We start from the raw sequence: 17,861 nt of genomic DNA, 5'->3' as shown, positions 1-17,861 counted from the left end.
ACTTAGAATACCCTCCACGGTCTTACGACCGCGGAGCGGTATTTCGGAGGGGGAACTCTGGCGGGCGGCCTCCGCCGCCCGTCAGGGTCAGAATGACCCCCCATATTTCTTGAACAGTCAAACGCCACGTGAAAATATACCCTACTACATTACTTGAATAGCGCAGCATGGACTTATATTGCCACGCATTAACTTGAATAACACCTCATGAATTTATACTGTACCACATTACTGGAATAATGCTATATGAACTTATACCACACCACATTACTTGAAAAAAGTCTGCGTGAACTTACACTGCACCATATTACTCAGATAACTCCACGTGAACTTATACCATACTACAATACTTGAATACCACCATGTGAACTTATACCACACTTCATTACTTGAATAAAGCTGCATAAACTTACACCACAACACTTTAACTTGAATAAAACCGCATGAACTTATACAGCACGACTATACTTGAATAATGCCATGAACTTATATCGCACCACAGTACTTTAGTAATGCTGTGTGAACTTATATTGGTGTAGGAAAGTACCATCTTGCCTTGCATGTTACCCCCATATTTCACTGTATGTATGTTGTTTTAGCCCTTGTGTCACTGGGATCCTGCCAGGCAGGACCCCAGTGTTCATAGTATGTGCCCTGTATGTGTTCCCTGTGTGGTGCCTAACTGTATCACTGAGGCTCTGCTAACCAGAACCTCAGTGTTTATGCTCTATCTGCTTTCTAAATTTGTCACTGAAGGCTAGTGACTAAATTTACCAATTCTCATTGGCACACTGGTACACCCATATAATTCCCTTGTATATGGTACCCAGGTACCCAGGGTATTGGGGTTCCAGGAGATCCCTATGGGCTGCAGTATTTCTTTTGCCACCCATAGGGAGCTCAGACAATTCTTACACAGGCCTGACACTGCAGCTTGAGTGAAATAACGTCCACGTTATTTCACAGCCATTTTTCACTGCACATAAGTAACTTATAAGTCACCTATATGTCTAACCTTCACCTGGTGAAGGTTGGGTGTCAAGTTACTTAGTGTGTGGGCACCCTGGCACTAGCCAAGGTGCCCCCACATAGTTCAGGGCAAATTCCCCGACCTTTGTGAGTGCTGGGACACCATTACACGCGTGCACTATACATAGGTCACTATCTACTGTATGTATAGCGTCACAATGGTAACTCCGAACATGGCCAGGTAATCAGAATGGTATTGGGGTGACAATTCCATGATCTTAGACCATTCTGGTATTGGGGGGACAATTCCATGATCCCCCGGGTCTCTAGCACAGAACCCGGGTACTGCCAAACTGCCTTTCCGGGGTTTCCACTGCAGCTGCTGCTGCTGCCAACCCCTCATACAGGATTCTGCCCTCCTGGGGTCCAGGCAGCCCTGGCCCAGGAAGGCAGAACAAAGGATTTCCTCTGAGAGAGGGTGTTACACCCTCTCCCTTTGGAAATAGGTGTGACGGGCTGGGGAGGAGTAGCCTCCCACAGCCTCTGGAAATGCTTTGATGAGCACAGATGCTGCCCATCTCTGCATAAGCCAGTCTACACCGGTTCAGGGATCCCCCAGCCCTGCTCTGGCACGAAACTGGACAAAGGAAAGGAGAGTGACCACTCCCCTGACAGGTACCTCCTAGGGGAGGTGCCCAGAGCTCCTCCAGTGTGTCCCAGACCTCTGCCATCTTGGATTCAGAGGTGTTGGGGGCACACCGGACTGCTCTGAGTGGCCAGTGCCAGCAGGTGACGTCAGAGACCCCCTCTGATAGGCTCTTACCTTTCTTGGTAGCCAATCCTCCTGCTAGAAACACCTCTATTCTACTAATAAGGGATAACTGGACCTGGCACAAGGTGTAAGTACCATAAGGTACTCACTGTAAGCCAGGCCAGCTTCTCACAATCGGACCACATTATTTGAATATTGCTACATGAGCATATACAGCACTACATTACTTGAATAACTCTGCATGAATTTATACTACACCAAAATACTTGGATAACTCTGCATGAATTTATATTGCATCACATTACTTGAATAATTCTGTGTGAACTTAAACCACACCACATTACTTGAATAATGCCACATGAACTTATACCACAGAACATTATTCAAATAACTCTGCATGAACTAATAACTTACCATATTACTTCAATAAAGCAGCATGAAATAGACCCTTTACCTCATGTACTTCCCCAATCTTTGTCTCTACAGCCTGGTATGAGGATTGGATAGCCCGCAGGATTACATACAGACCCTCTAATGCAGGGGCCTCTTGTGCCGAGGTGCCAGATCCATAATGCCCGTTTGAGTAGTAGACTGTTCAATACATTGTTAGGACGTGGGCGGCTCCTTCCTCAGTTTCTTCTTCCCCATTGTATGTCAGAATGGACCTGATCGCAGGGGATGCAGGTCTGCTGCCCTTGCGGCCAGTGGGCAAACCTGACTCCAAGTGCAGGGGAGGGGTAGGCTGTCCCTCATTGGATTCAACCCCCACCCAGTTCCCAGTCCGCGGGGGGCTCTCCCAAGAGGAAGGCTCCACTGCAGACACACACCACCATTCCTGGGGGATCATGTCACCAGCCGGGATCCAGTGCCTCCGTTTGTTGGTCAGAGGAAACATGAAAATAGCCACTTCAGAGTTTTGAGCAGGTAGCAAGACGCACCCATGGTCCCCCCATCTGTGTACCCAGGCGCCTCTCTGTCCAGTGTGTGTTTTCTGGCCCCGGCTTTCTAAATGTCATTCACTGGGGAGCAGATGAATGTTTCTCAAAGGCCCTCCGCTCAGGGCAGGCTCAGCAGCTCCCCCAGTCAGGCTGCAGCACCAGGGGTCAATGCATGTCCTCTTCTTTGGGCTGTACCACTTGCACGCCACTATGGCTTCCAATGTAGGGCACCGCTCTGGCCTCACACTGGGCCTGCACTGACATGGCAGGTTCTCTCCTGACTGCACAAATGTTTGCGGGCTCAGGCCGTGCCATGTCCCAGCCTAGGCTCTCGGGCCAGGCGGATGAAACGACTCTTCTGTCCAGAGACGGCAAGGGAGGTGCTCAGGGCCCCTGGTCGCCACCTCATCTGTTGCTCCTCTCACCACAGGGTTTTTCAACTGGGCACTCCAGTGCCTACCTCCGTCCCACCGCCCCCCTCGGCCGGGGGGCAGCGGCAGGTCCAGGGAAGGTGGATGGCCAGCCCTACTTGGCTGCCTCCCGAACATCCAGGCCTCGCGGTGCAGGCTGCAGCGCTCCACTGCCAGACCTAGCCCACCATGCCGGGTGCAGGCTCCCAGGCACGACTCCTCTGACCGGGTTCCAGGTTTTCCCAGTGCAGCAGTTCCCTGCCTGGGCTGTTAGGGAAGGTTTCTCTCCTGTGCGCAGACGATGGGTGCAGGGCACTGGGGCTAATGGTGGCAGACAATGACATGCGAAACACCCTGGATCCAATAAGGGTGAAAAACGTGGTTATTATGAACAAAACGGATTACCTACAGGAGATTGATAGACAGTTAGGTGGTATAGATTGCTGTGAATTGATAACACATAACCCAATGAAAGAGGTTGCTTCACACATTAATTTGACACTTAGTGAATGGGCTGAGAGTTGCTTGATTTCAGACGATGAATACAGTTACTTACAGGTTAAAAACCCTTGATTCCCATGCATTTACATCTTGCCGAAAATCCTTAAGGGGGGATCTTTCCCTCTGGGGAGGCCCATAATATCAGGGTTGGCCTCCCTTACTGAACGGCTATCTGAATATGTGGATAGATTTTTGCAACCATTGGTTAATAACTTGCCATCTTATATCAAGGACATTCTGAATAAATTTGAAGGTGTGGTTTGGTCGGATGATCTTATGTTTGTAACATTGGATGTTTTAAGCCTTTACATTTGTACAAAAAGGACATTTGGCATACGGGCAGTTGAATCCTTCCTGTGTACTAAGACAGTGGACTGCTTAAAATGCAATAAAATGATTCTAGAGATGATTGAGATTATTTTATCTAAGAACTATTTTTTGCATAAAGGTCGCTGGTATCACCAAAACAAGTAACTGCGATGGGTTCCAGATTTGCCCCCTTGTACACTGACCTCTCTATGGGCTGGTGGAATAGGGAGCATGCCTGGTGCAAAAGTGCTTCTTGGAGGATGTATCATATTGTCTTTTGGGGACGATATATCAATGATATTATGGTGCTTTGGAAGGGGACAACTGACCACTTGATAGAATATGTGGAGTATCTAAATGCCAATCTCTATAATGTAAGTCTAACTATGGCCTGTAGCAGAGCGAGGATAGACTTCACGGATCTCCTGTTTTATATCAAATATGGGAGGATTCACAGCACCCTGTTTAGAAAGGCTACTGCTTGCAATAGTGTTCTGCATGCGACTAGCACCCACCCCAAATCTGTCATGACTTACGTGCTGCTTTAACCTGGAGTCCGCAGAACGAGAGGCGAGGATCTTGTTCCTGAATGTTCGGCCTTGACCCAGGTAGGGGAGACTCTTTCTGGTAGCCACGGTGCTGCAGGCAATGGGTACGCCAAGAGCAGGCCGTGTCCCTCAGAAGTAGTGCCAGAGGGGAAAAACCCCTGAAAGGGGAAAAAACCTCCAAAAAGATAGGTTCCTGCAACAGGAACCAAAGGAATAGGTAAAACAGGAGCAAAAATACAGGAAAAAACACTGGAACGGACGAGAACCAGCACAGGATACACGGAAGCAGGAGCGAAGACACCATACAAACAGAAAGTGTTGCAGCGCAAGGAAAGAAAGAACCACAGCCCTTAAATACCAACAAACAGGAAGCGACCAAGAGGAAGTACACGGACACCATCTTAGCTAGGGAAAAACACATAGAACAGAATAGACTAAGAGCCATAGAGAGTAGGGCACAAGGAATGCTGGGAATAGAGGGGGAATATGGGAAAGGGAGAAAACATAAAGGAAGGCACAACAAGACAACAAGAAAAAGAGAAGAACAGGTGAGTGGGGGAGGTCAGACCTGCCTGGGAGCACGTCGTGCTAAAAAAGAACGAGGCCCCATGTTCAATTTGGGGCCTCGTAAGGTACAGAGCAGGCTGGGGACAAGGCGCGTCCTCAGACCGTGTGCCGCGGCCCGAGCCAAATGTTGGGCTTGTGCCGCGTGCAGCTGTGCGACAGTAGGTCCCCCCCGAAGTTCCAGGTTTGTGCAGAAACAAGCGGTGAAAATGACGAATCAGAAGAGGTGCGTGAACAGAAGAAGCATCTTCCCAAGAGCATTCACTGAAAGGGTAACCCTTCTAATGAATCAGATACTGAAGACGTTTGTGAAAGATATGAGAATCACAAATCTCTTGTACCTCATATTCAGGTACATTATCCACTATCAAAGGAGGAGGACAAGGAAACTGTTGAGAGTAAGGATGAAACATGAAAGACCGGATGAATCCTCCAGGTACGAGGCAAGTAAAGACAGACAGTGACAGGATTAATCAGCTGAAGGATACGGAAAGGACCGTAGTAACGAGGTGTGAACTTATTTTGAGAAAGGAGTCAAGGCAAAAATTTTATCCTGAAGGTGATATTCTGGAGCATCCCCACGCTTCTTGTCTGCTATTCTCTTCATGTATCTCTTGGTGTTCAACAAGTTAGTTCGAATCAATCTATGGATCTGTAAAAGCCGTCTGAAAAATGAAGTAACAGCAGGAAGAGAAGAGGTAGACCGAGGAGTAGTAGGAAAAGAGGTAGGATGATAGCCATAAGAACAGAAAAAAGGAGTGACCTTAGAGGCACTATGGACGGTGTTATTGTAAGAGAATTCAGCGATAGGAAGGTAAGTGTTCCAGTTGCTCTGGGTAGAATTACAAAAGCAGCGAAGGTACTGCTCCAATCCTTGGTTGAGACGCTCAGTCTGTCCATTGGTTTGAGGATGGAAACCCGATGATAGTGCTATATTGATATTCAGTGTCCTACAGAAATGTTTCCAAAACCGGGAGATGTACTGAGGTCCCCTGTCAGATACAATGCTGTGTAGAAGTCCATGGAGACAGAAAATATGATGGAGAAATATCTGACTTAGTTCTTGGGAAGTAGATAATTTTTTCAGGGCAGTGAAGTGAGCCATCTTAGTAAAGGAATCTATGGTGACCATGATAACCCGGTTTCCTGCTGATGGAGGTAGTGAACACATGAAATCAGTAGAAATGGTGTGCCAGGGAGCCGGTGGAACAGGTAATGGTTGTAGTAATCCTGCAGGTCTGGTACGGGGTATCTTTACTTGAGCACATATGAGACAAGCCTGAACGTATCTTTAGACATCCAATTTCCAGGTAGGCCACCAGAAAGACCGCAAGAGTAGTTCTTGTGTGGCCTTGATACCTCTATGACCAGCAACCGGAGAATCATGGCACATTTGTAGTGCCTTTTCTCTTACTCCATTAGTAGGGAGGAACAACAGGTTCTTATAATAATAATAATACCCCTGCAGTTTACATATTAGGGGATTTCGTTTCTTTAATTCTTGATCCAACAGGTTGGAATATTCCAGTTGTACCTCATCCAGGAAAGATTGAGTTACTCCGATGATTTTACTGGGCTCAAGAAGATATTGTGATGGGGTAGGAGTACAATCTGGATAATGGCGAGACAGAGCATTGGCCAGAATGTTTTGGGATCCAGGAATATAGTTGACATAAAAGTCATACTGACTGAAGAAAAAGGCCCAACGAGCCTGACGACTGTTGTGGCATAAAAAATTACGTAAACATTGTGGATTACGATGGTCTGTTCTCACCTTGAAGGGCTCTTTGGAACCCATAAGAAACTGTCTCCACTCTAGGCAGGCTGCGTTCAGAGCTAATAACTCCCTTTCTAGTACTGAGTAATGTTGTTCTGAAGCAGAGAGTACATGGGAAAAATAGAAAACAGGATGTTCAAGACCGCCATCTTCTTGTTGTTGGAGTAAGGCAGCTCCGATGGCTCTTTCTGAAGCATCCGTAACAACAATAAATTGTTTGTTGGTATCTGGGTGTCTCAATATCGGTGCTTGAGTGAAGGCCTTTTTAGACTCTGAAAAGCTATTTCAGCCGCCCTTGTCCAGACAAAGCCTTTCTTTAAATTCTCCTTCTTTAATGTTTGAGTTATGTGGCTGGTTTGTTCTGCAAAGTCGAAGATAAACTGCCGATAAAAATTAGCCAGTCCTAGAAAACATTGCGTTTCCTTAATAGAGGAAGGGGAAGGCCAGTCTAGGATGGCTTGTACCTTTTCCTGGTCCATTGCTATTCCAGTGTGAGTAAGGTGATATCCCAAATATTTGACTTCAGTCTTGTCAAACTCACACTTTTCTGGTTTACAGGACAATTGATGGTCCCGGAGTCTTTGGAGGACTTGTTTCACGTGAGAAGAATGAAGTTCAGGACGTCTAGAATAAATGAGGATATAGTCTGGGTAGATGACGACCGTATGGTTCAAGAGATCAGAGAACAGAGTCCATAAATCTTTGGAAAATTGAGGGGGCATTAGTGAGACCAAAAGGCATAACTATGTACTCATAATGACCAAATGGGGTCCGGAAAGCAGTCTTCCACTCGTCTACTTCTTTAATACGCAAAAGGTGGTAGGCTCCACGAAGATCTAGTTTGGTAAATCGTTGAGCCCCTCTGACTGCCTCTAGTATATCCTTGATGAGGGCCAAAGGATAACGGTCTTTTATAGTTATCTTATTTAGACCTCGAAAATCCAGGCAGGGACGAAGATCCTTTGTCTTCTTGGGTACAAAAAAGAGGGGAGCCCCTGCCGGAGAGGATGATGGTACAATAAGACCGCTATGTAAGTTTTCTTGCAGATACTCCTTGAGAACTTCCCTTTCGGGTTCCGTGAGTGAATACATTCTCCCAAAGGGTACGATCGCCCCAGGTTCCAAGTGAGTAGCACAATCGTAATCTCGATGAGGGGGTAACACAGGTCTGGATGGTTTTTGGAACACATCTTGAAATTCTAGATAGTGATCGGGGACTCCTTGGACTGTATTGATGGAACATCCGGTAGTAATTTCAGTAGGCATCAACCTCTTGGGTGACCAATATGTGTCCGAAGCAAAGCAGTTCTCATGACAAAACTGTGAGGATAAGGAAATAGTCTGGGTTTCCAAATTTACCTAAGGGTTATGTCTTATGAACCAAGGAATTCCTAAAATGATTGGGGGATGATATTAGATCAAATGAGATGTGTTCTTGGTGGTTCCCAAATTGTAAACTTAGTGTCAGAGTGGTAGTATCAACTGGACCAGAGGATATTAAAGATCCATCCACTGTGTGAACTTGTTCCAGGACTTCTTTGGGTCGTGTTGGTATTTGTTGAGTTGTGGCCCAAGTCTTATCCATATATATGCCACTAGCACCACAATCAAATAAAGCCATTGTTCTTTCTTCACGACCATCCGGTAACTGTAACGTCACAGGTAACATAAACAAAGTTGTGGCATCGTCCTTGAATGAACTGATGGAAGGTATAGCAGATTATCCCGTCCCCTCCCTTCTTACAGAGGACGGGAAGTGGCGTTTCCCGATGGCCTTAGAGGACGAACGGAGCAGGTACGAAGCATGTGGCCGGCAGCACCACAATACAGGCACAATCCTTTCTTACATCTGTCTTCCCGCTCGCTAGAGGAAAGTGGGCCCCGAGTGGTATCCACCTGCATAGGTTCACCTTCTGTGTCTCTATACGGGAGGACGAGGTTCCTCGGGACGATGAAAAAAGACACGTGAAGTGCTTGGCTGGGAAGATGCTCTACTCTTTCTCTTCTCCATACGTCGTTCTTGGAGACGGTATTCGATGGAAAGAGCTTGATCCATCAGACCACGAAGATCTTCAACTCGGGTGGAGTGTACTAACTCATCTTTAATCTCCTCTTTAAGTCCTCTACGGAATAAAGTCACCAGAGTTCGTTCCACCCAGGTGGTCTCAGCCGCTAGCTGTCGAAAGCGGGTAATATATTGGAGGACATCTTGTGAGCCTTGTTGGATGTCACATAAGGCTTCTTCCACAGAGGCCTCCAAACCTGGACGACTAAACATCTGTTTAAACCGATTAACGAAAGCGGGATAGTCCGTCAATACTGGATCATTGGATGATACCATCGGGGTTGCCCAGGCCAAGGCAGGACCAGATAGCGCACTGATTAGATATCCCACCTTTGTCTTGTCATGGGAGAATTGGGTAGGTCGGAATGCGAAATACACAGTTATTGCATCGAGGAACTCTCGCAGTTTAGTTGGTTCACTGGAGAAACGAGGAGTAGAAGTGTAGATGACCGGAACATCTGCACTGCGGAAAGCCAGAGCCTGTCGTAAAGCAGCATTCTCATTGCGTAATTGTTGCAGTTCCTGAGCCTGTTGCTAAATGGTTGCCAGAAGAGATTGATCAGGATCTGCAGCAGCCGCCACTGTATCATCCATGGTGTTAGGCGACGTCAGGAGTACTGGGAACTGCAATCTGTCACGACTTACGTGCTACGTTAACCTGGAGTCCGCAGAACGAGAGGCGAGGATCTTGTTCCTGAATGTTCGGCCTTGGCCCAGGTAGAGGCAACTCTTTCTAGTAGCCACAGTGCTGCAGGCAATGGGTACACCAAGAGCAGGCCGTGTCCCTCAGAAGTAGTGCCAGAGGGGAAAAAAACCCTGAAAGGGGAAAAAACCTCCAAAAAGTTAGGTTCCTGCAACAGGAACCAAAGGAATAGGTAAAACAGGAGCAAAAATACAGGAAAAAACACTGGAACGGACGAGAACCAGCACAGGATACAAGGAAGCAGGAGCGAAGACACCATCCAAACAGAAAGTGTTGCAGCGCAAGGAGAGAAAGAATCACAGCCCTTAAATACCAACAAACAGGAAGCGACCAACAGGAAGTACAAGGACACCCTTTTAGATAGGGAAAAACACATAGAACAGAATATACTAAGAGCCATAGAGAGTAGGGCACAAGGAATGCTGGGAAGAGAGGGGGAATATGGGAAAGGGAGAAAACATAAAGGAAGGCACAACAAGACAACAAGAAAAAGAGAAGAAAAGAAGAAGAGGTGAGTGGGGGAGGTCAGACCTGCCTGGTAGCGCGTTCTAAAAACGAACGAGGCCCCATGCCCAATTTGGGACCTCGTAAGGTGCAGAGCAGGCTGGGGATGCAGCACGTCCTCAGACCGCGTGCCGCAGCCCGAGCCGAATGTTCGGCTCGTGCCGCATGCAGCGGCGCAACAAAATCTACTAATAACAATATTCCATATGGGGAAATTGTAGAAGGCTGGCCTGGTTTGTAGTGGGTACCTTGGGTACTTACACCTTATACCAGGTCCAGTTATCCCTTATTAGTGAAATGTAGTAGTGTTCTAGTAGCTTAGGCTGATATAGGTAGCTATAGCAGAGCAGCTTAGGCTGAACTAGGAGACATGCAAAGCTCATGCAATACCACTTATAGTTACGCTTACACGCAAGTAAAAACAATACTCAGTGTTACCAAAAATAAAGGTAGTTTATTTGGGTGAAACAGCACCAAAGATATCTTAGAGGCAAAACTCCTTCTGGAGGTAAGTATTATACACAATATATACACTAGACACCAAAATAAAACAAGTAATTAGACATAGGATAGTGCAAACTATAGGAAACGCTATAGAATGCAATGGGAGAAAATAGGTCTAGGGGCAACACAAACCATACACTAAGAAAGTGGAATGCGAATCACAAATTCCCCCCTAGACAAGTGTAGTGTGTGCAGAATCGCTGGGAGAGTAAAAATACAATAAAGTTAAGTAAATTACCCCACCCCAGAGCCCAGAAAAGCAGGAGTAAAGTACTGTAAGTTTCCTTTGGACACACTACACCTCGTGACTGGAATTATTGCAAGAACCAACCAAGTCTGCAAACAAGAAACAGTGGATTCCTGGACCTGAAGACCTGCAAATGAAGGGGACCAAGTCCAGAAGTCGAAAGAAGTTCCAGGAATGACAGGAGCCCCTGCCAACCCAGAACAGGGTGCAAAAAAAGAGTCCTCGGTTGGAAGACGACTGCAGAAATGCACCCTAGAAAGATTCCAATGGGTTCCTGCATAATGCAAAGGATTTCCCACATCGTGAAGATGGATGCAGGTGAGTTTTGGTGCTGGATTCCTCCAACAAGCCTTGGTTCCAGCAAAGTTGCGTTTTGCATCAACTAGGCACTATCTAGACCTTGGAAGGACCAGGGGGCCTCAACCCTATGTGAGGAGGAAGAGGGGGCTCTCAGCACTTTGGAGAGCCCTCAGAGTACCAGATAGCACCCACAGGTGTCCCAGGACACAGGGATAAAAGAGGTGCAAAATGCGGTTGGTGCAGCACTACAAAGGAAGGTCCCACGCCGCTGGAGATCAACTGAGCAAGTTGAGCATCGCAGGATAGAGTGCTGGGGACCTGGGCCAGGCTGTGCATGAAGGAATTTTGCAAATAGTGCACAGAGGCCTCAGGAGGTGCAGAAGACGCGTTCACAGGCGTACTGTCATTCTGGGGGAAGGCAAGGTCTTACCTCCTCCAAATTGCGACAGCAGAACCTCAGGACAGTCTGTGTCGATGGGGTCCACCCTCTGTGTTCCAAGGAGCATGCTCGTCACCAGGAGAGGAGTCCAATAGAACCAGTCGTCGACTTAGAAGGTGCCTGCGTGAGCAGGGGAGTGACTCCATCACCTCACGGGAGATTTCTTCAGTCCTTTTGGTGCAGGGTGCAATCAGGGAGTCCTTAGAGCATGCACACCGTGGAAACTGTTGCAGTTGCTGGCTGGAGCTGAAGTTTCAGAGGAAGAGTATCCCTTGTGGATACTTTGTTGCTGTTACAGTGGTTCCTGGAGCAGGCGGCGGTTGATCCGAGGTCAGAGGATGAAGTAGTAGTTGCAGAGGATTCCTGCTGGAAACTTGCAAGTAGAATCAATCAATCAATCAATCAGTGCATTTGTAGAGCGTGCTACTCACCCGTGAGGTCTCAAGGCGCTTGGGGCGGGTGCTACTGCTAGAACAGCCAGGTCTTGAGGTGTCTCCTGAATGTCAGTAGGTCCTTGGTCTGTCGTAAGTGGACGGGGAGGGTGTTCCAGGTCTGCGAGGTAGGAGAATGATCTGCCGCCGGTTGCTGTCCTGTGAATGCGTGGGACGGTGGCGAGGTCGGCAGAGCGGAGCTGTTGGTTCGGGGTGTAGAAGGTAAGTCAATCATAGAGGTATGCTGGTCCGGCGTTGTGGAGTGCTTTGTGGGCATGGGTGAGGAGCTTGAATGTGATCCTTTTGTTGACGGGAAGCCAGTGTAGGTCTCTCAGGTGGGCTGTGATGTGGCTGCGGCGGGGGATGTCGAGGATGAGGCATGAGGAGGCATTCTATATTCGTTGCAGTCTTTTCTTGAGATTGCCTGTGGTTCCCGCGTAGAGAGCATTGCCGTAGTCCAGTTTGCTGCTGACGAGGGCCTGGGTGACCGTCCTGGTTTCGGTAGAGATCCACCTGTAGATCTTGCGGAGCATGCGGACGGTGTTGAAGCAGGATGATGAGACGGCGTTGACTTGTTGGGTCATGGAGAGCGATGAGCCAAGGCTGAAACCTAGGTTGCCTGCATGGTTGGTGGGCGTCGGTGCGGCTCCCAGTGAGGTCAGCAACCAGGAGGCATCCCAGGTGGAGGGGCTGGGCCCAAGGATGAGGACCTCTGTCTTGTCCGAGTTCAGTTTTAGGTGACTGTTCTCCATCCAGCTGGCGACGGGGTTCATACCTTCGTGGAAGTTGGTTTTGCGGTGGCGGGGTCCCTGGTGAAGGAGAGGATCAGCTGGGCGACGTCAGCGTATTAGACGATGTTGAGGTTGTGAGATTGGACGATGTTGGCAAGCGGTGCCATGTAGACATTGAAGAAGGTCGGGCTGAGGGAAGAGCCTTGTAGTACGCCAAAGATGGTCTTCGTGGCTTCAGATCGGAATGGAGGGAGGCGGACTCTCTGGGTTCTGCCGGTGAGGAAGCAGGTGATCCAGTCCAGGGCTGTGTCGCGGATCCCTGCGTCATGGAGGCGTGTGCACAGGGTGTAGTGGCAGACGGTGTCAAAGACGTCCGAGAGGTCAAGGAGTATGAGGGCTGCGGTTTCACCTTTGTCCAGGAAGGTCCCGATGTCATGGGTGGCAGCAATGAGGGCAGTCTTGGTGCTGTGGTTGCTGTGAAAACCGGATTGGGACGGGTCCAGAGTGTTGTTTTCCTCATGGTGGTGGGTGAGTTGCCTGTTGATGATCTTCTCGATGACCTTCACTGTGAATGGGAGTAGGGAGATAGGCTGGTAGTTTTTTAGGTCCTTTGGGTTCGCCTTGGGTTTCTTGAGTAAGGCGTTGATCACTGTGTGCTTCCAGTTTTCCAGAAAGGTGGTGGTCTCGAAGGAGCTGTTGATGATCATCCGGAGTTGGGGGGCAATGATGGAGCTCGCTTTGTTGAAGATGTGGTGCAGGCAGGGGTCAGATGGTGAATTGAAGTGAATGGTGTTCATTACTTTTGTGGTATCATCATCGCTGACGTGGGTCCAGGAGAGTGGGGGGTTGGTGTGGCTAGAGGCCGGTGAGTCGGAGGTGGTGGCTACTGCCGGTGGGGCCTTGGTGTTGAAGCTGTTGTGGATGTCTGCGATCTTGCAGTGAAAGAAGGTGGCGAGGGAGTCGCAGAGGTCTTGTGAGGGTGGGATGTAGTTGGTGCTGGAGCTGAGGTTCGAGAGTTCACTCAGGATGTTGAAGAGTTCTTTGCTGTTGTGCACGTTGTTGTCGATTCATTCCTGGAAGGAGGATCTCTTGGTGGTCTGGATGAGCTGGTGGTGCTTGCGGATGGCGTTCTTGAGGGCCGTGTGGGTGGCCGGTGTCTGTTCTTGGTGCCATTTCTTCTAGAGTTTTCAGCAAGTCTGTTTGGCGGTCCGGAGGTCGGTGGTGAACCAGGTGGCCTTTCTGAGGGCACTGTTGTAGGAGGGTTTCTTGATCTGGGTGAGAGCATTGGCGCAATCGTCGATCCAATGCCTGAGGTTGTGGGCAGCTGTGTCCGTGGTGTCGGCTGGTGGGGCTCGGGCAAGGGCGGAGATCAGCTGGTTGGTGGTGACCTTCTTCCAGATGCGGTGGGGGATCGGTGGCGGGTGGTGCTGTGTGGTGGGTTTCCCGAAGGTGAAGTGGATGCAGCGGTGGTCGGTCCAGTGGAGTTCGGTGGTGTGGCTGAAGGTGATGTGGCTGCTGGCGGAGAAGATGGGGTCAAGAGCATGATCGGCGGAGTGGGTGGGTGACGTGACGAGCTGTTTGAGTCCGAGGTTGGTGAGGTTGTCAAGCAGGGTGGTGGAGTTGCTGTCATTGGTGTTTTCAAGGTGAAAGGTCAGGTCCCCGAGGAGAATGTAGTCTGTAGAAGCAAGGGCTTGAGTGCTAACGAAGTCGGCGATGGAGTCACTGAACTGTGGTCGAGGTCCATGGGATCTGTAGATGAGGGTACCTCTGAGGGTGGTCTTGGGATCGATGTGGATTTGGAAGTGCATGTGTTCGGCGGTGCTAAGGGTGTCTTCGGTGTTGGTTTAGATTCTGATTGTGTTCCTGTGGACGATGGCGATCCCTCCTCCCGGTCTGTTGGTGCGATCTCTGCGGGTGATCTTGTAGCCTTCCAGGATGGCTATGGTGGTGTCTGGTGCTGACGATGGGTTCATCCAGGTCTCCGTCAGGAAGGCGATGTCCGGGGAGGAAGAGTCGAGAAGGTCCCAAAGTTTGATGGCGTGCTTCTGGACTGAGCGGGTGTTGAGAAGGATGCATTTGAGGGGGTTGTGTTCGGTTCTGGTGGGTGGGGTGTTGGCTCGGGGGGTGGTGAAGCTGCAGCTCCAGCAGGAGAAAGGTCCGTGGGTGAGCTTTGGTGAGGCCTGGAAGCAGGTGGCTGATCGGCCGGCGTTGAGGGCGTGGAGAGTGTTGGTGTCGTAGTAGCGCCGGGTGAAGGGGCGGTCACGGGGGCCAGGGGGTCTGACGCTGGGTGCGGTCCAGGTGCGGACGGGCGCAGACAGACTTGCCTCTGGCGTGCCTCTGCCGCGCCAGCGGCTCGCCCGGCATTGAGAAGGGGCGGTGGGAGGGAGGAGCAGCTGGGAGGCGGGAGGGAAGCGCGAATGGGCGCACGAGGGGGGCAGGGCCGCAGGGGACGCACCGGCGGGAACCACGAAGGGGAAAAACAGAGAGGGAGCGTGAAAAGCCAAAAAAGGCAAAGAAAAAAGTAAAAACAGAGAAAAACACAGTACTTACAACTAGCCACCAGGGATGAGGCACAGGTGGGAACCTGCGGGTGGAGGAGGGCCTCAAACTTGCAGCAGGAGCGAGGGCGGGGAAAAAGGACACAGGCACAGACAGGTGGAGCTGTGCGGCGTGGGGAGCTTTTCCTGACCTCAACAGCAGGTCAAGGGTCGCTCCTTCTGAAGAATTTTAAGAGAACCCACAGTAGAGACCCTAAATAGCCCTGAAAGGGGGATTGGCTAACTTATCTGGTAAGGACCTATCAGGAGGGGTCTCTGATGTCACCTGCTGGCACTGGCCACTCAGAGCCCTCCAGAGTCCCCCCACATCTTGCAAAGCAAGATGGCCGAAGTCTGGGAAACACTGGAGGAGCTCTGGGCGCCACTCCTAGGGTGGTGATGGACAGGGGAGTGGTCACTTCCTTTTCCTCTGTCCAGTTTCACGCCAGAGCAGGGGACAGGGGGTCCCTGAACCGGTGTAGACTGGCTTATGCAAGGAGGGCACCATCTGTGCCCTTCAAAGCATTTCCAGAGGCTGGGCGGGGCTACCCATCCCCAGCCTGTTACACCTATTTCCAAAGGGAGAGGGTGTAACACCCTCCTCCCAAAGGAAATGCTTTGTTCGGCCTTCCTGGGACTGAGCTGCTCAGACACCAGGAATGCAGAACCCTGTCTGTGGGGTGGCAGCAGCTGTAGCTGCAGTGCAAGCCTCAGAGAGCTGGTTTGGCAGTACAGGGGGTCCATGGAGGAGCCCGCAGGATGCATGGAATTGGCTACCAAATACCAGATTTGGAATGGGGAAAATTCCATAATCCTAGACACCTTACATGGCCATATTCAGGGTTACCATTGTGAAGCTACATATAGGTATTGACCTATATGTAGTGCACTCGTGTAATGGTGTCCCCGCACTCACAAAGTCCCGGGAAATGGCTCTGACCTATGTGGGGGCACCTTTGGTAGTGCAAGGGTGCCCTCACACTTAGTAACTTTGCACCTAACCTTCAGCAAGTGAAGGTTAGACATATAGGTGACTTATAAGTTACTTAAGTGCAGTGAAAATGGCTGTGAAATAACGTGTGCGTTATTTCATGCAGGCTGCAGTGGCAGTCCTGTGAAAGGGTTTGTCTGAGCTCCTTATGAATGGCAATAGAAATGCTGCAGCCTATAAGGATCTCCTGGAACCCCAATGCCCTGGGTACCTAGGTACCATATACTAGGGACTTATAAGGGGGGTCCAGTGTGGCAATTGAAATTGGTAAATTTAAAAGCAGAGATAGCATAAGCACTGAGGTTCTGATTAGCAGAGCCTCAGTGACACAATTAAGCACTATACAGACACGCACAGTAGGCTATAAACTATGAGCACTGGGGTCCCGACCAGCAGGATCCCAGTGAGACAGGCAAAAACATACTGACATACAGGTAAAAAATGGGGGTAACATGCCAAGAAAGATGGTACTTTCCTACTGAAATGGCGCACAATATTCAACGTAATTGTAGTGAAACTTAAAAATATCTGGAACACATGCATCTAGTTAAGCAACGTTTCTCAGCGAGGGGTTATGAATGCAGAGTTTTTCAAAAAGCAGAGAACAGCATACAAAGGCTGCATAGGACTAGTAGTTTGAACAAGAGTCAGAGGAACAGAGACACATTTGACCACAATTTGGTTTTTACCACCAAATATACTAAAAGAAGTAATGACATATATAAAATCTTGTGAAAACATAGGCATCTGTTATCTGATATACCAGGGATAAAGGATAATATTAGTTCCAAACCCAGGGTCATTTATCATAGAGTTAGAACGATAACTGACTTGCTATGTCCTAGTTATATAACAGATGCAGGCATAGCCAACACATAGTTGTGTGAATGGAATAAGGGGTTTTACACCTGTAGCGAATGCAACATGTGTGAGTATAGTAAAAATAAGATCAAACTATTTAGTTACAACACAGGACAAGAGTACTACATTCGACATTATATAAATTGTAAGGCCAAATGTGTAACCTATGTCATTGGCTGTGGATGTGGCCTCATATATTTTGGCAGCAAAATAAGACCCTGAAAAGCACGGAAACAAGAACATATATGTGTAATACGGAACAGGTATGATAGGTACCCCATGACCGCACATATGGTGGAACAGCACACTGGTATAGGTGAAATTTGATTCCATGGAATCGATTATGTCTTCATTACGCTAGAGGTGGTGATAGGGAGTTAGTGTTGAGACAAAATAAAGTGGGATGGATCAGTCTTCTCTGTTGTGTTGAGATGGACACAATACGGAGAATAGATTTCACTATTTTCTTTAATCATGCCATGTGCTCCTGCTTGAGGTGATTTTTGGTACTTCTCACTGTATAGTGCTTATGGTGCTCTATGATTGGGAAATGGATATATTTATATACCAACACGTACAGATTCCTGTGGAGCCGTGGTTTGGATGTTCTCCAACTTGGGCTAAAATTGTGAGATTTATATATAACTTGAATAGAACTAATGATCACACTTACCTTCCCAACTATAATTTTAAGTGGTATATTTTAAAATATATAATACAGGATAATTTGTCCATCATGGAAATATGCCTTGTTAAATTA

The sequence above is a fragment of the Pleurodeles waltl genome, chromosome 8 (genome assembly GCF_031143425.1).
Source record: "Pleurodeles waltl isolate 20211129_DDA chromosome 8, aPleWal1.hap1.20221129, whole genome shotgun sequence".
NCBI classification, from domain to species: domain Eukaryota; kingdom Metazoa; phylum Chordata; class Amphibia; order Caudata; family Salamandridae; genus Pleurodeles; species Pleurodeles waltl.
The sequence above is the reverse complement of the archived record's forward strand: the minus strand, read 5'-3'. Positions refer to the sequence as shown.